General features: G+C 41.6%; 1 protein-coding gene across 1 annotated transcript in view; it reads left to right on the plus strand.

Moving 5' to 3' along the window:
• LOC128689512 (uncharacterized) overlaps positions 1 to 25,161 on the plus strand; it is a 316,845-nt gene that overhangs the window by 53,698 nt on the left and 237,986 nt on the right. The window lies entirely within an intron of this gene.

Here is a 25,161-nt window from a genome sequence, read left to right on the forward strand (position 1 = left end):
TACCATGTACCAAATGGCAATGATTCATATCCAGATGCCTTATGAATTTTGTCCCATAGCAGTTTACTGCACTCTCTATCAAGGTTTGGGAGCCTATAAATTACACCCAAAATTAACTTTTCACGACCCTCGAGAAACTGTAGCCAAACAGATTCTGTGTCCGATGTTTCTAATGTTATGTCTAATACAACAATTTAAATTATCTCTAACATACATCTCCACTCCACCACCCTTCCTGTTGACCCTATCAGTATGAAACAGTTTATAACCCTGTATGTTGCATTCAGAAGGCATTTCTCTTTCTTTCAAGTTGAACCAGGTCTCTGTTATAGCAATAATATCTATATTACCTGCACTTGCAAGTAATCTTAGCTCATCTATTTCTTAGACTCCTACTATTTGTATAGTAAACCTTAAGGGAGCTAGTCACTCGTTGCCCTCTACTATCTATCTTTGTTTGTTGATCAATTCCTTTGCCTTTACTAGCAACTTTATTTTTAATATTGTCTTTTAAACATATCCTGGTTATATCTGCTGTTTTTCAACCCTAGTGCTGCAGCCTGATTGTTTCCCACAGTCACCCATACCTCGGTAATCTATCAGTTTAAAGTCCTAGACATGTCACCAATAACCCCTTCAATCGAATTGGCTAATGCAACCGCTCCAGCCCGGAGAGATGAACCCCATCCTTTGCATACAGATCACGTTTTCTATAGAATATGTTCCAGTTATCATTCAATGGGATTGCAAGTTCCTTGCAGTACCTGTCTAGCCAGCAATTTATACCAATTGCGCAAGACATCCATTCATTACCCACTCCCCTTCTAGGCAAGTTGTTACATATAATTGGGATCCCTCCCTTAGACCTGAATACATCTATGGCTGACCTATATTTTTCCAGCAGCTCCTGTCTCCTGCCATTTCCGATGTCATTTCCACCAACACTAAGACATAATGGGCTTGTTCCCATTGCCTGATATAATATTATCCAACCTGCTGACTCTGTCACCATCACCAGCTCCTGGGAGACACACCCTTTGTCTGACCTTTTTATATGTTACAAAAAGCACTGTCCATATATCTTACCTGAGAATCTCCCACAATCAGAATATTCTTACCTTGATAAGCAGGGGAGTCATTGGTACCTTTAATCTCAATAACCACTGAAGTACACTCGTCCTGGAGAACAGAGAATCGATTTCCTCTCTTCACATCTTCTCTATTAACCTTCCTTATTATCCTTCTTCCTGAATTGTGCATCACTTTCCACTTAAAGCACCTGCCACTCTCCAAATCACTGCTGGTAACTTTTTCCTCCTCACCAGTTACCATCATCTCACATTCACTCCCAAACCCATCTAGACGAAGCTTCAGCCTCCTTTTTTCCTACTGAAGTAGAATCTACTTCAACACTTTAACCTGAGATTCTAAAACACTACAAAAAGCCATGGTGCTTGGTAACACCCAACGCTAATCTCAGACAGTTTAGGACAGGTATGACTACACGTGATCACTGGCCTCAACGTACTAAAGTATTATGTACCTTAGAATACACTAAGGTATTATGTACCTTAAATAGTTGTATGCACTATGAAACCTGGAAATATTTACCCTCAGTACTTATGAACTGTATGTTGCCAGGTAGTATGTTGTTCAATTATATACACTACGGTGCCAGGTAGTACGTTGTACAAGTAATTACATACACTATGATGCCAGGTAGTATGTTGTTCAAGTAGTTATGTACATTATGTTGCCAGGTACTATGCTGTTCAAGTAATTATATACACTATAGTGCCAGGTAGTATGTTGTTCAAGTAGTTATATACACTACGGTGCCAGGTAGTATGTATCTTCAGTAGGTATTTATACTAAGGTACCAGGAAGGATGTTGGTCCACTAAGGGTATACAGTACAGTAAGGAGTCAACAGCTTGTATTATAAGTACCTTCAGTAGTTATATACTACAAAGTGTCAGGAAGTACCTTCAGTACTTATATTGAGTAAGATATCAGACAGTATGAGAGGCAGCCATGAGATTACATAAGTCCAGGGCACCACTGCCCTGGACTTATGTAATATGTGGCGCTATTATTATTATAATCAAAAAAAGAAGGGCCAAACCACAAGGGTTATGCAGCACAGCAGGGCAGGGAAGGATGCAGGGGTAACGGGTAGCAAGAGGGAGAGGGATGATTATTAGGATATGGAGTGCAGCAGGGCAGTTAATAGAGCAGGGGTAGAGGGTAGCTAGAGATTAAGGTAGAAATGATTGAGGAGAGTGCTAGAGGCATCGTCATCGGAGCTTGTGTAGTAAATCAGTTGCTGTCAAAAGTCAATGAGAGAGTCTGGATTGAAGGAGGGTCCATCAGAAAGAAAGGGCAGCAGAGCGGAGACGACGTTGGAGGTAAATTCTGTGTGCTTGCTGCTAGAGTGAGTAGTCCAACAGAATGTGGCTAACAGATACTGGAACCTGACAATTCTCACAGAGGAACAGGGCGTCTCTCCACGAGATTCCCGTGAATAAGACCAGTGTGGCCAATGCGAAGACGGGAGAGAGTAGTCTCCCAACCTCGACAGTGATGACTAGACGGCCAGAAACCTATACTCGGTTTAATAGAATGAAATTTGTTATAGAACAGATCAGACCAATGTTGTTGCCAACAGATATAAACGTGGGTAGCAAGCACAGTAAAATAGTCCATGAATGGAACACCTCCATATGAAACTGGGAGGTCACGTACTGCTGACTGCGCAGCAGTGTCTGCCTATTCGTTGTCCTGTACGTCAACATAACCGGGGACCCAACAAAAACAATATCTGTGTTTGCTAGAGATACGGCATAACCAAAGTTGGATACGAAGAACTAGGGGGCGAGGTGTATGAAATTTTTGTATAGCCTGTAAAGCACTAAGGGTGTCTGAAACGATCACAAATGGTGACAGGCATAGATGCAATACAGGTAAGTGCTAAAAGAATGGTATACAATTCAGCCATAAAAATGCTAGCCGAGGATAATAAATGCCCTCGCAAAACACTCCCCGGAAACACTGCTGTGAATCCGATGCCATCAGAAGACTTAGAACCATCAGCGTACACTGTGATGGCACGAGAATGAGAGCAGAAGTGGTCAAGAGAGAGCGGGAGGCCACCGTAGGTAGTTGAACTTTTGCGCATGGCAGTGGGAAAGAACAGACACGAACAGCTGGAACTTCCCAATGGGGCAGGGAAAAGTGAGATGCTACATGAACATAGAAAGGTGGTAACTGAAGAGAAGACAAGAGCGAATGTAGGTGGAGAGAAAAGGGACGGAGTAAACATGGGCGACGAACAAACGAAGAACATCTATTAACATCAGCGACTATCCTATATACGGAAGGATTGTGGAGGTAATGAGATCGAACACAATAGTGAAGGCAATGAGCATCACGGCGATTGGACAAGGATGGAATATTCGGTTCTGCATAGAGGCTCTCAACAGGGGATGAACGAAAGGCAACAAGGCACAAACGGAGACCTTGGTGATGAATGGGATCTAACTTAGAGTTGTGGGAGAGGCTGCAGAATAGATATGGTCACCATAATCTAACTTGGACAAGACTAGGGTGGAATGCAAATAGAGGAGAGTGCGATGATCTGCTCCCCACGAACGATGTGCAAGAACGTTAAGGAGATTTAGCCGACAATGGAGAGTTGTGTTTAAAGAAGAAATGTGAGGTCTCCACGTCAGCTAGCGACCAAAGAGCAGACGCAGAAACTTGACCGTATCACATGCCGGAATACGTGAACCGTGTAAGTGTAATAATGTTGGTAGAATTACCGATAATATGTAAAGTAAAAGAACACAAGTGCAACTAATGTGACATTTTATTGTGGCAACGTTTCGCTCTCCAAGAGCTTTGTCAAGCCGTTACAAACAGTACATGGACACAGAGGGTATATATAGGCTCAGAGTGAGGTGCAATACTAGTGGAAGTAGTAGCAGTAGTAGTGACATAAGTTGTAGTAGTAGAAGTAATACAATATGGTACAGCAATTAACACGCACACGAGTAAAAGGATATAAAAGCTATTACTTAGGTAATTGTTACGGTTCGAATCTTAATCTTTAGCCAGGTTAGTGCACTCTGTAACAACACACTTCATAGAATGAGAGGTTATGGTTCCAAACTTAGAAATGTAAGGCACAAATAATAGTTACTTTTCTAGTTTCTTTTTATTTAAAAGTTTAAATACTTTAGATATTCATAAATATCTATTAAATATCACTGTCAGAAACTTTCCTTCACACAAGAAAACTCTTAAATAGAATGTACATCACAGACCCCCTCTGGAGACTGTCAATATGGTCACTACACTTGATAATGATCAGAGGAATATTACCGCTTCCTCAATAGTAACATTACTTGTGTGTAAGTACATATATTGAGAATTAACACTTTCACTGAGTAACTCCCTGGCATAAGGAATATATCACAAAGTTCTAAGCTTGACACTGGTCGTCACATCGTAACCTGAAGGTAACAGTATATAATTGTCCGCAGACTTCACTTCACAATAAGCCACAAGCTGGTTCAGGAGTTTCTATAACACAATTCTCTATCCAAGTGAGAATAAGGCGGAGTACTAGGAGGGTAGCTCAGTCAATGTACACTGAGTCGGCAGAGAGTGTGAACTGGCCATAAACAGTAAATTCCTTCATGACATCAACTCGTCAAAAGGGGGAGAGGGTAGAGCGGTGCGAACTACCCACCAATGGACATACCTTGTTATAAACCTTAGCCAGGTGTACCTACCTAACACATTACTCAAGATATATATATATACATCATACCCGGGTATATTCCTAAATCAGGTAATATTATAAACTAGTGGAATCTTTCATTTAGCTAATATTAAAGAAACCCCGAGTATAATATTAAGTGGATAATACATATAAATTAATCTCATTATGACCTTGGTCATAACACATCCCCCCCCTCTTTCGGGGACTAAACTTCGCCGTAAAAGAGGATTTCAGAAATAGTATATAAACCAGAATACAAGTCATTCCTCTGACAAAGACCCTGATGACAAATGTTGCTTCTCCAACAAGAAAATTAAAAGTCTTGTGTCGCTAAACCACGTATGTGTAGACACCACGTAACCAGAGCTTCTGATAGAGGTGTTTCTCATAAAGAGGCCTTAAGTGACCATTGGTAGCAGGAGAAGTCAGGATAAGACAACAGGAGACTGCCACCGCAGAAATAAGTTCTGGATACCATATGGTGGCTTACGTGACAGGTCTCAGTGGTTACAAGAATCAGATAACTAAGTAAATAAATAGCATTAAAAATGCATTAAACAAATACATATCTATAAAAATGTACCATGAATCCTCTTTTGTAAACTCAAATTTAATTACATGTCTTAAGGACGGGACAGTGTCAGCAATCACATTATCAGCTCCTCTAATATGGTTAATACTTTTAGAAAAAGGTTGCATCCTAAGAGACCATCTTTGTATTCTAGCATTTCTAGCCTTCATGGTGTTTAAAAAGGTTAAGGGATTATGATCTGTTTTTACTCTAATTTTATGAGGGGTAGTCCCGAGATAAACCTCAAAGTGTTCCAAGGCTAAGACCAATGCTAGTGCCTCCTTTTCAACGGTTGCATAACTTAATTGATGGGGTTTCAATTTTGCAGAAAAATAACAGACTGGGTGTAAAAGACCAGAAGAGGAGGAAGGTTGTAGAAGAACAGCACCGACTGCATACTCGCTGGCATCCACTTGTAAAGTAAAGGGAGCGCGAACACCGGACTCTCGAGAACTGGAGAGGAACCAAGTAGACGCTTTAGACGAGTAAAGGCTAACTCACTTGTAGTCGTCCATTTAAAAAGAACTTTAGAACTTGTAAGTTCAAACAGCAGTTTGCCCTAATTTTGCGAAAAATTAGGGCAAAACCGGCGGTAGTAACCGGCCATCCCTAGAAACCTCTGTACACTTTTCTTGTCTTGCGGAGCAGGAAAATCCATAATAGCATGAATCTTTGCATTAACGGGGGCAACCGTGCCTTGCCCTATTTTAAATCCCAGATATTTTATCCGGGCCTGACCAAACTCACACTTAGCAAGGTTGACGGTAAAATGGTGTTCATCTAGCCTTTTCAAGAGTGCTTCCAGCCGAACCAGGTGTTGAGGCCAGTCATTGCTGAATACTACCAGATCATCTAGGTAGGCTTCCGTTCCTTCCAAGTCGTACGTTAGCCGATTCATAAGCCTCTGGAAGGTCGAGGCTGTGTTGCAGAGCCCGAAGGGCATCACCCTGTAGTTAAACAGGCCTCCAGGTACGGTGAAAGAAGAAATCTCCTGCGCTCGGGGCGATAACGGCACTTTATAATAACCATGCAGGAGGTCCAAACGACTGACATACTTAGCACTGGCGATGCTATCTATTAGGTCGTCAACCCTAGGAAGGGGGAATCCGTCAGGCACGGTTAGGGAATTTACTTTCCGATAGTCGGTACACATTCTAAATGAACCGTCCGACTTAGGTACAAGGACACACGGTGAAGCCCAAGGGCTTTTGCTATGTTCAATCAAACCATGATTGAACAAGAAACTTATTTCCTCCCGCAGAGCTTTATTCTTTACTGGGCTGACTCTATACGGAGCTTGTTTAATTGGAGCAGCTCCTTGCACGTCCACATCGTGGACCCCCATGGTGCACTGTCTGGGGATATCTCCAAAGAGACTTCTATAAGTGGAAATCAAGTCTCGGATTTCACTTGCTCTTTCCTTTTCTATGTTACCGAGATAATCATCTAAGGTTTCCATTATTTCGGAGTTCTTCAGTCTTATCTCTACTCCACGTGAACAATCTTCTTTACCTGAGTCGTCACCTTGTGACCTCACCGCAGCCACAGGGACAAGCCCTTCGTAGTATTTCTTTAGCTGATTTATATGGAAAGTTCGGGTCGACTTTCTTCCTGGTGTTCTTTCCACATAATTTACCTTACTCGGCTTCTTAATCACCTCCATTGGACCCTCATACTTGGGTTGCAAGGTAACACTTTGTCTCCCACATTTAATGAACGCTCCATAGCAGTCTTGTCATAACTGTTTCATACGGTTTTGAGCTTGTCTGAGGTTGTCAGCTGCCAATTGCCGAGTAAAAACCAAGTGTTCTTGCATTGCCGTGGGGGATAAACATAAAGAAGGCTCCACTTTCCCAGACCATACGTCCTTTAGCATTACTAACGGTTCTCGGACCGCATGACCATAAATGAGTTCAGAAGGACTATATCCTAAACTTTCCTGTTCGCTCTCTCTTAAGGCAAGGAGGAGGAAAGGAATACCTTCATCCCAGTCTGTTGAGAACTGCTCACAGTATGCCCTCATCATGATCTTCAGGGTTTGGTGAAACCTCTCTATGACACCCTGGGTTTGGGGTCTATATGCTGTTAAAACAATTGGTTTAACTCCGACCCTGGACATTGCTTCACGGGAAATCTTTGATGTGAAATTCGTCCTTCTGTCAGATTGAATCTCCTTAGGGAATCCGAACTGTGCGAAGAATCTAAATAGGACTCACAATAGCCTTGGCACTAATCTTGCGAAGGGGCACAGCCTCTGGATACCGAGTAGTCGTATCCATTATAGTAAGAACATATTGATTGCCCAGCCTAGTTTTTGGGAGAGGTCCCACACAGTCTATTACGAGCCGAGAGAAAGGTTCGCCTACTACGGGAATAGGTAAGAGGGGAGCAGGAGGAGGTTTTTGTGCAGGCTTTCCAATGAGCTGGCAAATAGCACAGTTTCTCAAGTACTCAGTCACGGTATCCATCTTGGGCCAGAAGAAATATCGGGCTAATTTTCCTAGAGTCTTTCTTATTCCCAAATGTCCGCCCATGGGGCTAGAATGTGCCACTTCTAATGCTAACTCCCGAAATCGGACAGGTAAAACCAAGAGCTGTTTTGGCTTGAGACATGAATTAACTGAAGTCGACGGAAATTTCTTCATCAGGATACCGTCAGAGTAATAAAAACATTCTTTCTTACCTTCAGCTTCTATCTCAGTAAGCGCTTGATCCCTTGCCTGTTTCAACGACGGGTCTTCAAGCTGTTCTTTCACTAAATTTTCCCGATTAAAGTCGCTACTCCGTAATGGGGCAAAATCTATCACTTGGGATTTTGGAGGCTGATTTTCGACTTCGTGTTGATCACTGGCACTGAACAGAGCATCCAAACCCCAATCTGAGGGTTCATCAGTAGTAGGCAGTGGTTCCAAATTTTTAGCCATAGCCCTGGTTATGGCTGTAACAGGGAATAGACGAGGACCTTCCTTACACCCTTCAATGGCGTAATTCTCTCCAGAGAACTTCTCTATAACATAAGGTTCTCGGCAAATTCCTCCTCTTCCTAAATCATTACCCACCAATAGGTCTACACTCTTATGGGAAAATCAGTTTCAGAAAGGCCCACAACAGCTTCACCTTGATATGAATCTACTTTCACATACACCTTATGAAGGGGTACTCTTGTGATGGTGCCACCGTAACCTTCTAGCAGAACATCCAGGTTAATATAGGTGTCATCATTTAGAGGAAGTACTCCTTTTCTCAGTAAGGTCAGGTAGCTTCCCGTATCCCGATAGGATACTATGTCCACCATTTGGTCCTCTGTAACACATGCCTTACCCTTAAAGAAGTAAGGCAACATGGCTTCCGAAACTTTGTCTGCGAACAACTCAGAGGGAATTAGGCACTTCGGTTTTGAGGAAGACGTCATCTGTACAGGTAATGTTTCAGAACCTGACCGCCTACGGTCTCGACTTAATTGAAAACATGAGCGCCTCCAATGGCCTGGTTTCTGACAATAAGAGCAAGTTGGGCCTCTTCTTGATGTATCTCTCTCATAAGATGGTCTTCCTTTACCTTTACTATGGACGACACTCGAGTAGGCTTTTGCTGAATGAGGAGAGGTCTGCTGATCCCTTTTCCTAGGAGAGAAAGGCTGACTCTTAGAACAACCTGGCTTTCCCTCCAGACCCTTTTTCCTTGTGATCAGCTAGAGAAGCAGAGGCCAACACGTCTGCAGTCTGGTGTTCGATAACAAAGGAGCGTACATCGCCCGTCAGAGAGTTCTGAAATTCTTCTTGCAAGATAAACTGTATCAGGCGCTCCATAGTATCACACCCAGATGACCTCAACCATCGCTCTAGAGCCACCTTCTTTTGCCGGGCAAATTCTACCCAGGTTTGACCGGGCAGTCTTCGTAGAGAGCGGAAGGTGCACTGATAACTTACAGGAAGTAAGTCATACTCCTTTAAAATGATCTTAACTGCCTAGTAATCTGCATACTTGTCATACGGGAGAGCGGCAGTACATGATTGAGCCTTACCCTTAAGTGTGGTGTGAAGTAAGGTAGCCCAATGTTCTCGAGGCCATCTCATCCCTCGTGCCTGAATCTCAAATATGTCGAAGTGTCCAAGTCTGTTTCACAAAACCTGGGCACTAATGAGGCAGCCCTGTGCAGGTCAAAGGTCAAGGTTTGAGTAGCAGACGACTTACTCTTTTCTTCCTCTTTTTGCCTCTAATCTGATGTTTTCCCTCTCGAACTCTTCTTTATACAGCAGGCGCTGGGATTCCAGTTGCTCTGTTTGCAACTTTATATAAGATGTTCCAGACGTTGAAAGTGTTCGAGTGTGAGAGGAGTCAAAGGTACTGGAGGAGTGGGAGGAGTGTGTCCCTCTAGGCGAAGCTTGGGACGAGCTCCACCTCCGGTCGCCCCCACATGACCAGGGCTAGCTAATGGGCTCTCATTACACGAATCAGGTGCTACGTTGTCCCGAGACATAGCCTCTGTTCCCAAAGTGAGGCCTTCAAATGAAGCCACCAAATGAGCTACTCCTAGGGTCAAAGATTCCTCCGAGGGTGTCTTGCCATGCGAGTCCAACCTCGGGACAGTGTCAGAGGGCTGAGAAAACAGTATGTTCTGTATTATAGAACGGACAGTACTCGCTATATAACGATTGTTATATGAAACTCCTAAATATCTAGCAACTTTCCAGCATTGTTGAGTGGTAAAGTCTTCAGCGTATCTGTAGTCAGGTCCTTCACCAACTGTGATATGTCACGATCCATGGTCAAGAAGTTCAAAGATCCCGAAACAGGCCCCCACTTGTTACGGTTCGAATCTTAATCTTTAGCCAGGTTAGTGCACTCCGTAACACACTTCATAGAATGAGAGGATATGGTTCCAAACTTAGAAATGTAAGGCACAAATAATAGTTACTCAGTCTTTTCTAGTTTCTTTTTATTTAAAAGTTTAAATACTTTAGATATTCATAAATATCTATTAAATATCACTGTCAGAAACTTCCCTTCACACAAGAAAACTCTTAAATAGAATGTACATCATAGACCCCCTCTGGAGACTGTCAATATGGTCACTACACTTGATAATGATCAGAGGAATATTACTGCTTCCTCAATAGTAACATTACTTGTGTGCAAGTACATAAGGGATATATCACAAAGTTCTAAGCTTGACACTGGTCGTCACATCGTAACCTGAAGGTAACAGTATATAATTGTCCGAAGACTTCACTTCACAATAAGCCACAAGCTGGTTCAGGAGTTTCTATAACACAATTCTCTATCCAAGTGAGAATAAGGCGGAGTACTAGGAGGGTAGCTCAGTCAATGCACACTGAGTCGGCGGCAGAGAGTGAACTGGCCATAGACAGTAAATCCCTTCATGACATCAACTCGTCAAAAGGGGGAGAGGGTAGAGCGGTGCTAACTACCCACCAATGGACATACCTTGTTATAAACCTTTGCCAGGTGTACCTACCTAACACATTACTGAAGATATATATATATATATATATATATATATATATATATATATATATATATATATATATATATATATATATATATATATATATATATATATATATATATATATATATATATATATATACATCATACCCGGGTATATTCCTAAATCAGGTAATATTATAAACTAGTGGAATCTTTAATTTAGCTAATATTAAAGAAACCCCGAGTATAATATTAAGTGGATAATACACATAAATTAATCTCATTATAACCTTGGTCATAACAGTAATATAAAAATAGGTTGGACAAATATAGACTGGATAGAGAAGGCCTGTTTCAGTGTTCATTCTCTGCAATGTGCTTTGTGTAGTATTAGCAGGAGAGACTATGTGATGGCAGGGTTTACTGTTTTCAGGAGGATTCTTGCTAAGACTTCAGAGCATGAGATTATTGGTGGATTTTCGGTGTCGTACACAGGCGTTGTTCAAATTATCGTTCCTACATGCGTAAATGTGTTCATTGAGGAGGGTGTCGAGGTTTCTTGTTGTTTCACCTACATAAATCTTGTTGCAGCCTCCACAGGTTATAGTGTAAACCCCTGCGTTGACTGGTTTGTGGTGCTTTGATTTTGTCCTGGTTAGATCCTTTATTGAAGTGCTGGAAGCGAGGGCGACTCTGGTGTTAGCTTGTGAAAGTACTTTAGAAACGTTCAGTGTAACCTGGCTGTTGGGAAGAATTATAACTTTGTTGGGAGTGGTGTTGGTGCGTGGCGAATTAATGATCTGAAGAGCTCTTTTCTTGCAGTCTTTGATGAAAAGGGAAGTAAAATGTAACTCAGTGAATGTTTGGTGAATGTATATACATTCCTCGTCAAGAAACTCAGGACTACAAAGTCGGTATGCTCTTAGGAAAAACACGATGATGATGCCTCTTTTGGTCTTAGTATCTTCACTGGATTAGAAGTGCGTGAGATCATTTTTATTGGTAGGTTTCCGATAAACTTGAAATCTTAGGTTGTTGTCTACTTTGTGAATGAGGACGTCGAGGAAAGGTAGCTTGTCATTGGACTCTTCTTCTACTGTAAACTGGATCGCCGGTTCAACTGCGTTGAGCCTTGCCTGAAGATTCCGTACATCAAAACGTTTGGGAGTTATTACGAGGACGTCGTCCACGTAACGTAACCAAGTGACGCTTGAAGGGATGATGTTGGCGAAGTGTTCGGACTCTAGGTGTTTCATGTATAAGTTGGCTAGGACGGCACTGATGGGGGACCCCATTCCCATGCCGTAGGTTTGTTTGTAGAGCCTGTTATTGAAAGAAAAACAGTTGAACTTAACACAGAGTTCAATCAGGTCAACAAAATCTCCGGGAGGTAGAGGAAGATTAAGGTCCTGATTGACTTTACGTCGTAGAACCTCGATAGCTTTTGTGGTAGGTACTTTTGTGAAGAGGGAAGTCACGTCCAAACTGCTTAGTTTCTTGTTACGGATGGAGAGGTTTCGGATGCGGTTGAGAAGGTCGCCTGAATGTTTAAGATGAGTGGGGCTGATGGTCCCCAGAAGGCAGGAAAGATGTTTGGCAAGAACTCCGGCTAGTTTATGTGGTGCACTGCCTATACCTGACGTGACTGGTCTGAGAGGAATATTATGTTTATGGCTCTTGGGTAAACCATACATGTGTGCTGGTTTAGGGTTGCTTGGTAACAAGTACAGAAGTTTCTTCCCTTCTCTAGTGCGTTTGAGTATTTGTCTGGTTTTGTATAGAAATTCTTCGGTGAGTGTCTCCCACTGTTGAGTGCTGATGGGTTCGTATGTAAACTGATCACTCAAAAGGTCCATCATTTTAGTGTTGTAGTCACTGGTGTTGAGTATGACGACTCCACCTCTTTTGTCGACGGTGGTGACGATAATGTTCGGGTCGTTGGCGAGGTCCTTAAGAACATAAGAACATAAGAACATAAGAATGGAGGAACACTGCAGAAGGCCTACTGGCTCATGCGAGGCAGGTCCTTATCAAAACGACTACTACCTAAAGCTTCCCTAGAAATAACTCCCGTACCCAATAACACCAATCAAACCCAGCCCCTCCCACTCATATATTTGTAGATGAATGGTTCAGAGAACCGACATGTTGATAAATTAGACACATGTGCAAATCTTGGGTATCTTTATTGAGGAAACGTTTCGCCACACAGTGGCTTCATCAGTCCATTCGTAGGAGAAACTTGAAGAACAAGTTCTTCAAGTTTCTCCTACGTATGGACTGTTGAAACCACTGTGTGGCGAAACGTTTCCTCAATAAAGATACCCAAGAGTTGCACATGTGTCTAATTTATCAACATGTCGGTTCTCTGAACCATTCATCTACAAACCTGTCAGACACTGCAACTTCTTGGGATCTTAATACTTAGGAATTCTTCGCTTGCCTAATTCTTGGGCACGACCTACTTTCACATTGAACAAATGTGACACCACCTATGACTGCTGCACCTCTCCTGCCATACGGTTTATAAGCTGCTTCTCCGCTTATATGCCGTATTCTATTCAAGATTGATGGACTGAACACATCGACTCAAGGTTGAGGGATTGATTACCTCATTCTCCTCCTGTTCTTCAAGTTTCTCCTACGTATGGACTGATGAAGCCACTGTGTGGCGAAACGTTTCCTCAATAAAGATACCCAAGAGTTGCACATGTGTCTAATTTACCACTCATATATTTGTCCAGTCTCTTCTTAAAGCTACCCAAGGTCCTAGCCTCTATCACCCCACTGGGAAGACTGTTCCACGCATCTACAACTCTGTTAGAAAACCAGTACTTACCTATGTCCTTTCTAAATCTAAATTTATCCAACTTAAATCCATTATTCCTGGTTCTTACCTGGTTCGACACCCTAAGTACTTTATTAATATCTCCCTTGTTTATGCCAGTCATCCACTTATACACTTCAATGATATCTCCCCTCATTCTACGCCTCTCCAGAGAGTGGAGATTTAAGGCTTTAAGTCTATCTTCATACGTGAGGTTCCTTACACAGTAAATCATTTTAGTCATTCTTCTCTGTATGTTCTCTAATGAGTCTATTTCCATCCTGTAGTAAGGGGACCAAAACTGAGCAGCATAATCTAAATGAGGCCTCACTAGTGATGTATAGAGCTGTAAAATAACTTTTGGACTTCTGTTACTTATACTTCTTGAGATAAATCCAAGTAATCTGTTGGCCTTGTTGCGCACACTAAGGCACTGCTGTCTTGGCTTTAGATTTCTGTTTACCATGACTCCCAAGTCTTTTTCACATTCTGTATTATCAAGCTCTACTTCACCTAGATTATAGCTTCGAGGGTTATTTTCATTACCAAGGGCAAGTACCTTACACTTATCCACATTGAACTTCATCTGCCATTTTTCAGACCAAGACATTAATTTGTCCAAATCGTCCTGGAGTTTATTGATATCCTCCTCAGAGTGAATTATACGGCCTATCTTTGTATCATCAGCAAATTTACTCATGTCACTCGTAATCCCTTCATCAAGGTCATTAATGTAAATTATGAACAAGAGAGGGCCTAAAACTGATCCTTGAGGAACGCCACTAGTGACTAATCCCCATTCAGATTTCACTCCATTAATGGTAACTCTCTGCTTTCTATTGGTAAGCCATGCCTCAATCCATGCTAGAACTTTACCTCCTATGAAATATAAACACATATGCAGTATAATGTGATCCTTTATTGACTACGTTTCGCCCAAACAGTGGGCTTTTTCAAGTCACGAACAGATCTGCCTGGGGTGGCAGGGACGCGAGTATTTATAGTCAGGTTCAGAATGCTGAGGTTAGGTGGAGAATGCTGCATCTGATGATGTACCAAGTGGGGTTATAGAGTCTAAAAATCTTGGGTAGCTTGTAAATGAGATTGGATAAGTTTGTGAGCAGACCTTCTACAGTGCTCTTATGTGGGATAGCGATGAAGAAGTTTCTTGGCAAGTGGTTCAGCTATGTTATAGAAGCCACTATTCTGGCTGAAGGGGGTTTTAGGGGCACTCAGCGCGAACGAAAAATTTTTGTCGAAAAAATTCACAAACTGAGTTAATCTTATAGAAAAATAGCTTAACTCTCTGGCAACACAATGGTACCAGAATCATTGTTCTACGACATTCCTACAAGGAATTATGGTCATTTAAATACACCTAGGGTGACGTCACCACCCGCGACAGGTGTGCTCACCTGTCGTCAATTTTTTTTTTTTTTTTCCGTTTTTTTTTCGTGTATTTACTGTATTATTCTTTCTAAGATAATAATTGACGATTTGGCATCATAATACAGTGGGTGGGACTTATACGTAGAGTTCCAACCAACCAGGAACCTCCCGACACCATTTTGCTGACGTCATGGAAAATTCCAGTCTCGGGGTGGCCGGGGAATATGGCTCAATATAACGCTATTATAGCTTCTACGGCTTATTTATCTATCACAATTGATCTAATATGACATAATAAACAATATAAATAACAAAGAAGTATGGTAAATACTCCAGAATGAATAATATATGGAATATTCCCAGAGCGCTCCATCGGGAATAATAGATTCCCATTCTCAGAGAGGGGCTTCCATTCTCTTTCTCTCACCTCCAGGGTCCTTATATTAAAGAAAACTAACATGGTTAACTATGATATACACTCGTAATGCAGTATAAGACTGAGAAAAATGTTATTTTCTCGAAAAAAAAAAAAAAATGGTGGTCCGGCTGTTTCGCGGATTATCTCGGAAGTAAGTTATTCACATATATGAGCAAATGTGGTCGTTACTAATAGCAGGAATATAATGAAATTCACAGAGAACATAAAGGAAAGATTGTTTTACAAGAAAATGGATCGCTTTTTGAGATATCATAATTTGTTTTTGATTTATGTGAGGGCAAAAGTCAGATATTTGGCTGAAAGTCAAAAAACATACAAAATTTATTTTTTTTAAGAATGAAGAAAGGATAAATTACAGAAAGGAAATCCACTAGAAATACAGTTTAGCATTGTTTTATGCGTAGATAATGCCAAAACAACTTCTCCAAGTCCCACTTCGACGGCAAATTGCAATATGTATGATTATTAGTAAATAATTTTTTTCTCAGTTGTTTTTTGAGCTATCTTATTGAAACTTGGTCACATTACTATTGAAAGGTGCTTCTTTACGTACAAAAAAAATGAAAGAAATCGAACGAAAAATAAAAAAAAAAAAAAATTTCTCCTGAATTCCCCCTGAAGTTGTCGGATATAGAAATAAGTGATGATTCCAGGATTCTTCGGTATTGAGTGTTGTCTTCTGTGGCGATAAGTCTTGAGTTTCTGTAGTTTATCAAGTGGTTGTGTGAATTACGGTGTTGTACACAGGCATTCCTTGTGTCGTCAGACCTGCTTGCGTATTGGTGTTCTGAAATACGTGTTTGGAGGTCCCTTGATGTTTCGCCCACGTATAACTTGTTGCAGTCATTACAAGGGATTATGTATACCCCTGCAGAGGGTGGAAGCTTGTCCTGTCTATCACTGGTAATGTCCTTGATGGTCGTGGTTGTGGAGGTAGATACTTGAAATGAGATATTGGAAAAGATGTTGGAAACGTGTTTGGCAATGGAGTTGGTGGGGAGGACTATGTATCTCTTCTCGGCAGTCTTCTCTGGGTGTGTTGAAGATGTTTAATGCCCGTCGTCTGCAGTCTCTGATGAAGTGACGAGGATAGTGGAGTTTAGAAAATACTTGTTCAATTATCGTGCATTCTTCTTCAAGAAACTCATTGCTGCAGATTCTGAGTGCACGCAGGAAGAAGCCTATAATTACACCACGTTTGGTTTTGGTGTCGTGGTGAGAGTAAAAGTGGAGAAGGTCGTTTTGGTTGGTGGGTTTTCGATAGACTTTAAAACGAAGTTCGTACATAGAGAACATTAGAGAACATACAGAGAAGAATGACTAAAATGATTTACTGTGTAAGGAACCTCCCGTATGAAGATAGACTTAAAGCCTTAAATCTCCACTCTCTGGAGAGGCGTAGAATGAGAGGAGATATCATTGAAGTGTATAAGTGGATGACAGGCATAAACAAGGGAGATATTAATAAGGTACTGAGGGTGTCGAACCAGGTAAGAACCAGAAATAAATCCAAGTAATCTGTTGGCCTTGTTGCGCACACTAAGGCACTGCTGTCTTGGCTTTAGATTTCTGCTTACCATGACTCCCAAGTCTTTTTCACATTCTGTATGACCAAGCTCTACTTCACCTAGATTATAGCTTCGAGGGTTATTTTCATTACCAAGTGCAAGTACCTTACACTTATCCACATTGAACTTTATCTGCCACTTTTCAGACCAAGACATTAATTTGTCCAAATCGTCCTGGAGTTCATTGACGTCCTCCTCAGAGTGAATTATACGGCCTATCTTTGTATCATCAGCAAACTTACTCATGTCACTCGTAATCCCTTCATCAAGGTCATTAATGCAAATTATGAACAGGAGAGGGCCTAAAACTGATCCTTGTGGAACGCCACTAGTGACTAATCCCATTCAGATTTCACTCCATTAATGGTAACTCTCTGCTTTCTATTGGTAAGCCATGCCTCAATCCATGCTAGAACTTTACCTCCTATACCATGAGCTGCCACTTTTCTTAAGAGTCTCTTGTGAGGTACTCTGTCGAAGGCTTTACTAAAATCCAAATAAACAATATCATATTCCTTATCACTGTCAGCTGCCTCAAATGTTCTATTGAAGAACGTCAGTAAGTTTGTCAGGCAGGAACGACCTCTCGTGAATCCATGCTGAGATTCATTTATCAAGTTATGCTCTTCAAGGTGACTTCTGATAATGTCAGCTATAATTGATTCTAATAACTTGCCCACTATAGATGTCAGGCTTATTGGACGGTAATTTGAAGGAGTGGACTTATCCCCTGATTTGAATATAGGAACCACATTAGCCATCTTCCACAACTCTGGCACAACACCGGTAAGAATGGACGCATTGAATACACTCGTTAATGGCTGACTAAGCTCTATCTTGCATTCCTTAAGAACCCTGGAAAACAGCTCATCGGGTCCCGGGGACTTATTTTGCTTCAGTTTGTCTATCTGTTTAATAACCATGTCCCTCGTGACAGTAATATTAGTTAACTTAAATTCATCAGGAACTAAATAATTGTTAATTACTGGAATCTCATTTACATCTTCCTGTGTAAAAACTGACAAAAAATAGTCATTAAATAAGGAACACATTTCCAGTTCGTTATCCGTCAGCTGTCCATTCCCAATTTTCAGAGGTCCTACTTTTTCCTTCACCTTCGTCCTATACACTTGAAAGAACCCCTTTGGATTAGTCTTTGATTCATTAGCAACTCTAATTTCATAGTCACGTTTAGCCTTTCTAATCCCCTTTTTTACTTCTCTTTTAAGCTGATCATATTGGTCAGTAAGGTTAACCTCTCCTCTTCTGATGCGCCTATAAATTCCCCTTTTCTCCCCTAATAGATGCTTTAGCCTCCTGTTAACCCATTTGGGATCGTTATTATTAGACCTAATTTCTCTCTGGGGAATGTATATACTCTGGGCACTGTGTACATTATTAAGAAAGCAATCATAAAAGCAGATCCGTTCATAATCATAAGTATGATCATCATTAACAAAATCATTAGCTAGATAACCCCAGTCAAGATTAGACAGATGTTCCCTAAGTCCATTATAATCGGCAGAACGAAAATCAGGGATTTTTACTGTATTATCATTATTCTTGCATTCCCAGTTAATGCTAAAAGTGATGGATTTGCGATCACTTGCGCCAAGCTCTTCAGTGATCTCCAGATTATTCACGAGTGTTTCCTTATTTGACAAGACTAGGTCTAGGAAATTATTACCCCTGGTAGGCTCTGTTACGCTCTGCTTCAGAAAACAGTCCTGAACTGTTTCCATAAAATCACTGGACTCTAGATTACATGTCAAAGAATTCCAGTCAATTTGACTAAAGTTAAAGTCCCCTACTATGACTATGTTATTGTGTCTAGAAGCCCTAACAATTTCGTCCCAAAGAAGTCTCCCTCTATTGTGATCCAAGCCTGGAGGTCGGTATATTACACCTAGAATTAGTTTTTCTTGACCCTCTACGAACTCTACCCAAACAGATTCTGTTACTGCTCCATCTATTTTTATACCTGTTTTTATGCAACAATTAATATTTTCTCGAACATATAATGCAACTCCTCCCCCCTTCCCATTAGATCTATCCACATTGAACAACTTAAATCCCTGAATATTACACTCAGCAGTCATATCCCGACTCCTTAAATCATACCACGTTTCAGTTAGTGCTTTGATATCAAAGTTCCCAGCACATGCTACCAAACGTAGTTCATTAATTTTATTTCTTGCACTTCGACTGTTAGCATAAAATACCATCATATGTTTTTTCTTCTGCACATTTTTTCCTATTCATCTTTGTTTTTACACAATTTCTGAAATTATCAATACCCATAGTTACTCCATGACAGTTACTATTAAGATTCTTAATATCAGAGCATAAGTCAATATATCCATACTCATTATTTATCATTTCTAAACCCATACCTCTAACTAATCCTAGTTTAAAGTCCTAACAACCCCCTCAAGAGGGACATTAAAAGAGGGATAAGAAAAGCTAAAAGGGACTATGAAATTAAAGTTGCTAGGGATTCTAAAACAAACCCAAAAAGTTTTTTCCAGGTCTATAGAACAAAAGTTAGAGATAAGATAGGTCCCCTTAAAAATAACTATGGGCACCTTACTGACAAAGAGAATGAAATGTGCTCGATTTTTAATAATTATTTTCTCTTAGTTTTTACACAGGAAGACACTAACAATATTCCAGTAATTAATTTTTATAGTGGGCTAGAAGAAGATAAATTATGTAACATCACAGTCACTAGTGAAATGGTTGTGAAGCAGATAGACAGACTGAAGCAAAATAAGTCGCCGGGTCCTGATGAGGTTTTTTCAAGGGTTCTTAAGGAATGCAAAATGGAATTTTGTGAACCATTAACTAATATTTTTAATTTATCTCTTCAAACAGGTGTAGTGTCTGATATGTGGAAGATGGCCAATGTAATTCCTATTATTAAAACAGGGGACAAGTCGTTACCGTCAAATTACCGCCCAATAAGCCTGACCTCAATTGTAGGCAAATTACTAGAGTCAATTATAGCTGAGATTATAAGAAGCCATCTCGATAAGCATAGCTTGATTAATGATACTCAGCATGGATTCACAAGAGGCCGGTCTTGTCTAACTAATTTATTAACTTTCTTCAGTAAAGCTTTTGAGGCTGTTGACCACGATAAAGAATTTGATATTATTTACTTAGATTTTAGTAAGGCTTTTGATAGAGTTCCGCACCATAGACTGTTAAAGAAAGTGGCAGCTCATGGCATTGGGGGAAAAGTGCTCTCGTGGATCGAGTCTTGGCTCACTGACAGGAAGCAGAGAGTGTCCATAAATGGGGTTAAATCCGAGTGGGGATCTGTAACAAGTGGCGTTCCACAGGGATCAGTCTTGGGCCCGTTGTTGTTTATAATATATATCAATGATCTTGATGAGGGAATTACTAGTGATATGAGCAAATTCGCCAAAGACACAAAGATAGGTAGGATAATTGATTCAAACGTAGATGTTATGGAACTTCAGGAGGATTTAAACAAACTCTATTCTTGGTCAGAAAAGTGGCAGATGCAGTTCAATGTAGATAAATGCAAGGTTCTGAAGCTTGGGAGTGCCCATAACCCTAGTACTTATAAGTTAAATGATGTAGAACTTAGCCATACAGATTGCGAAAAGGACTTGGAGGTTATGGTGAGCAGCAACCTTAAACCAAGACAGCAATGCCTGTGTAAGAATGGTATATAATACCGACAAGATGAAATTAAGACACATGTGCAACATCTGGGCATCTTTATTGTAGACGTTTCGCCATCCAGTGTTTCGCCATCCACGACTATGGTGCTCTTCGCACCTACTCCTAGGTTGAGGGACTGATTACCTCATCTTCTGTACATAGTTCTACTGTCTTCAAGTTATGTCCTAGAATTTGTATTGATAAAGCCACTGGATGGCGAAACGTCTACAATAAAGATTCCCAGATGTTGCACATGTGTCTTAATTTCACAGCAATGCCTAAGCGTACGTAATAAGGCAAATAGATTACTGGGATTTATATCAAGAAGTGTAAGCAACAAAAGTCCAGATCTCATACTTCAGCTTTATACATCATTAGTAAGGCCTCACCTGGATTATGCAGCTCAATTCTGGTCTCCATATTACAGAATGGACATAAATTCGTTAGAAAACATTCAGCGTAGGATGACTAAATTAATACATAGCATTAGAAACCTTCCTTATGAAGAAAGATTGAAGACTCTTAAGTTACATTCACTTGTTAGACGAAGAATGAGGGGAGACCTGATCGAAGTGTATAAGTGGAAGATAGGTATTAATAAAGGGGATATTAATAAGGTCTTGAGGATGTCTCTCCAAGAGAGAACCCGGTAAGACACATATGCAACAGTTAGACAACTTTATTCCGAAACGTTTCGCCTACACAGTAGGCTTCTTCAGTCGAATACAGAAAGTAGGCAGGAACAGTAGAGATGTGAAGACGATGTAATCAGTCCATCACCCTTGAAGTCGTAGAATTTGAGGTTGTCAGTCCCTCGGCCTGGAGAAGTTCAGTTCCATAGTCAGGAACTATCTGAAGATCAAGCGAACGAACGAACGAACGAAAGTTCAGGTAAGATCCCAAATGGGATGAGCGGGGAAGACGGGACAGACGAAGAACAGTGCTGGAGAGGAGTGTTCTTAGTCGTAGAAATAGAGCCAGGGCTTAACCCAGCAGCGAGGCGATCGTGGGACAGATATTGAGAAGAGAAATTCAGGCTCTTCTGTTGGGACTCCGGTGGGGTGAGCGGGAAGGAAGGGACATGCGACGTTTAGAGCTAGAGAGGAGTGTAGAACTGAGCCATGTCTTAACCCAAAGGGTAAGGCGAACGTGGATCAGAGAATGGTACCTGTCATAGAAGGTACCTCTCGGAGAATCCAAGGTTATTTGTAAATAGGGTTAGGAGCAGGATCATGCAAGGAGTAGAAAAGGTTGTGTTGGTTTGTGGGTCTGCGAATGTCTTCGTCAAGGAGAGAGGTCCAGTAGTCATGTCGTGTCACGAGTTTGTCAATCTGTCTGTCACTGAGCGTCTTCCAGTACAGATTCAGCGCAGGGATGTCTAACTGGGCATGTAGAGACTCGCATGTGGCGAAGTCCTCCCATCTGACATCAAGCACCCAGCGCAGCGCCTTGTTCTGGACACGCTGCAGTTTAAGTAAGTTTGTTTTTGCTGCAAGAGAGAGGGCTAGAGGAGAGTAAGTTATCAGAGGACGTATAAGGGATTTGTAGAGGTGTAGTTTGGTGCGTTGAGAGGCATGTTTCAGCTTGTAGAGGCCCGCAAGGGCCTTACTAGCTATTGCATGCCTTGAGTGAATGTGTCCGTGTAAGCGTAGAAGGTAGTCAAGATTAACGCCAAGGACAGTGACAGATTGTGTGATGGGGATGTAAGTGCGGGTGTCAGCTGTTCTGAGCTCGACAGGTAATGGAGGATCACGTTTTCTGTAGTTAAAATATGTAATGCTGGATTTAGCTGCATTGGTTTTGATCCTCCATTTTTGTTCCCAGATGGCTATCCTGTCGACCTCATTTTGTGTTTTGTGTGTGAGTGTATCTATATTGGCATGAGTGATAAGTTGTGTAATGTCGTCTGCATAGGCTAGTGTGATGGAGTTTTGGTATACAGGTGTTGGAATGTCGTTAGTGTATAAAATGTAGAGGGTAGGGGAGAGGACAGATCCCTGGGGTACTCCAGCATTTAGTGTGAAGTAGTCAGAGTAACAGCCTTGGAATTTGATTCTCATGGTACGGCCGTCTAGGAAGTTGCAGAGGAGTTTACGAGTAGTGAGAGGCAGGTTAAAGTTAGTGCAGAGTTTGTACTTGAGCCCTTGGTGCCAGACAGTGTCAAAAGCTTTTTCAACGTCTTTTGCAACCAGGGCTGTCCTGTTTCTTTGTTCTGTGTTTATGTGGATGTAGTTGAGAATGATGTTAATGGCATCTTGTGTGGATCTGTGTGTTCTGAAGCCAAACTGACCATCAGAAAGTAGAGAGTTGTGTTCCAGGTATCTGCGAAGGCGATGGTTGATGAGTTTTTCAAAGAGTTTACCTAAAGTTTCGAGGAGGCTGATAGGGCGATAATTTCTAGGATCAGAGTGGTCTTTTTTGGGTTTAGGAAGGAGGATAGCAGTAGCAGCTTTGAAGAGGGAAGGGAAGTATCCAGAGGCAAGGGAGGCATTGAGGAGGTTTGTGTAGGCAGTAATGATAGAGTCAGGAAGGTGTTTTAGGATAATATGGTTTAGGCCAGAGGCGCCAGGAGCCTTGGGAGGAAGGTGTCTGAGGAGAGTTTTAATGTCTGTGTTGGTGAAAGGAGTGTCGAGTTCTTGGGAGGAGGTAAGAGAGTCTAGATGAATGTGGCTATCTGGTGTTGTATCTTGTGTGTGTGCAGTGTTCCAATGTTCTATGTTCTGAATGTGTTGAATAACGTTAGGGTGAGGTCGGTGAGGGTGGAAGATGTTCTCCCAGATGTGTTTGAAGATGTTGGTAGCAGCCTGCGGGTCTGAGATGTGTGTGTTGTTGTGGGTGATGTGTTTGAATTTGTTGGTGGGAGTAGTGCCTCTTATTTTTTTGATAAAGTTCCAGAAGGCTTTAGTGTTTTTAATACGCTGTTTGTCAGCTTGTTGTATGAGTTGTGACCAGTGATTGTTGTGGTCTTGGTCTAGACTGTGTAGAATGTTGTTTCTAAGGTAAGTGAGATCTAATCGAACTTGATTAAATCTGTGTGTGTTGTAGAGGAAGCGGTTGTGGTAGCAGATAATTAGTCTTCTTGTTCTGAGTGACGGTTTGAAGGAATAACGAGTGGTGTGAGTTTTCTTTGGTATTGCGTTGTTGGCTGCTTGTGTAATGGTGTCCTGGATGAGATCAAGTTGAGTATCGATGTCAGAGATAGGTTTGTTGTTATAGTCATAGGTGAGGTTAATATTGTCTATGTGTTGTTTGAAAGCATCCCAGTCAGCGTTCTTGTAGGAGAAGGAAGGTGTGGTTGGAATGAGGATAGGGTTGGAGGAGATGTGCAAGATGACTGGGATGTGATCAGAGCCTGTAATAGGGCCAGGTGAGATGTAGTGTTGAAATAGAGAACTGGCTCGGTTTGCCAGAATGATGTCTGGTTTGCCTTGGCCCGTGTGATTGAAGAAGGTATTGAAGTCTGGGCCGAGATGAATTAGGTGTTTATGGTTAGTGAAGTTGAGTAATTGGTGACCAAGTTGGTTGTTACTGGTGTGATGAAAGGCGGTGTGTTTGGCATTCATGTCAGCTAGTAGGTATGTTGGTGTGTTGGTGTAGTTGAAGACTAAGGAAAGGTCGTGTATGTTGAGAATAGTGTTTGGGCGAGCATAGGTGGTGAAAAAGATAAAGGGGCCAAGGTGGGTGTGTATTCTGACTGCAAGACAGTGTTGGTGAATAAAAGGGATTGGGAGAGATTCGTGTTTTATGTTGGATTTGACAAGGATGGCAACCCCATCGTGGGGATCATAGGGGGACTGTAGTGCAGTATAACCATAATGGCGGATACGTTGAGGGGCTTTGAGGCAGGTACTGTTTAGCAAAACAATATCTGGTCTCTCTGCTTCAAGGAGCTCGGCCAGTAGGTGTCTAATAGTAAAGTAAGAACGTACGTTGAACTGAATCACTTTAAACATGATTTAATGGTTTCGTCATAGCAAAGTTAATGTCGGAGGAGTTTGGATTAAAACCCGTGATAGTGGTGCCATCAGTGGATGCGAGTTTGTAGGTGTTACGGACCCGTTTCCTGGAGGGGGAGGAAGAGATGGATCTGTTTTTATGTTCTTTTGTATGTCTGTCAGAAGTTGGGGCAGGTTTGGGTTTGAGTGGATTTTGTCTGGAGGAGGTGGAGTTGGACCTGGATGAAGTTTTGGTTGTGGTGGAGGAGTGGGCAAAGGTAGATGCAGAGGAAGTGGAAGCTTTGGTAGGGGATGAGGAAGTGGAAGCTATGGTACTGGGTAAGGAAGCGGAAGCTTTGGTTGGGGATGAGGAAGTGGGTAAGGAGGTCGGGGGAGGGGTGGTCGTAGCAGCAGCAGTAGGGGTGTTGGTGGGAGGGGTGGAAGTAGTGAAGAGGGGTAGGGGGGGAGGAGAGCTGGTGGGTGTAGGAAGTGGGGGGGTGGGA

Source organism: Cherax quadricarinatus, chromosome 18 (genome assembly GCF_038502225.1).
Source record: "Cherax quadricarinatus isolate ZL_2023a chromosome 18, ASM3850222v1, whole genome shotgun sequence".
In the NCBI taxonomy this organism is placed as follows: domain Eukaryota; kingdom Metazoa; phylum Arthropoda; class Malacostraca; order Decapoda; family Parastacidae; genus Cherax; species Cherax quadricarinatus.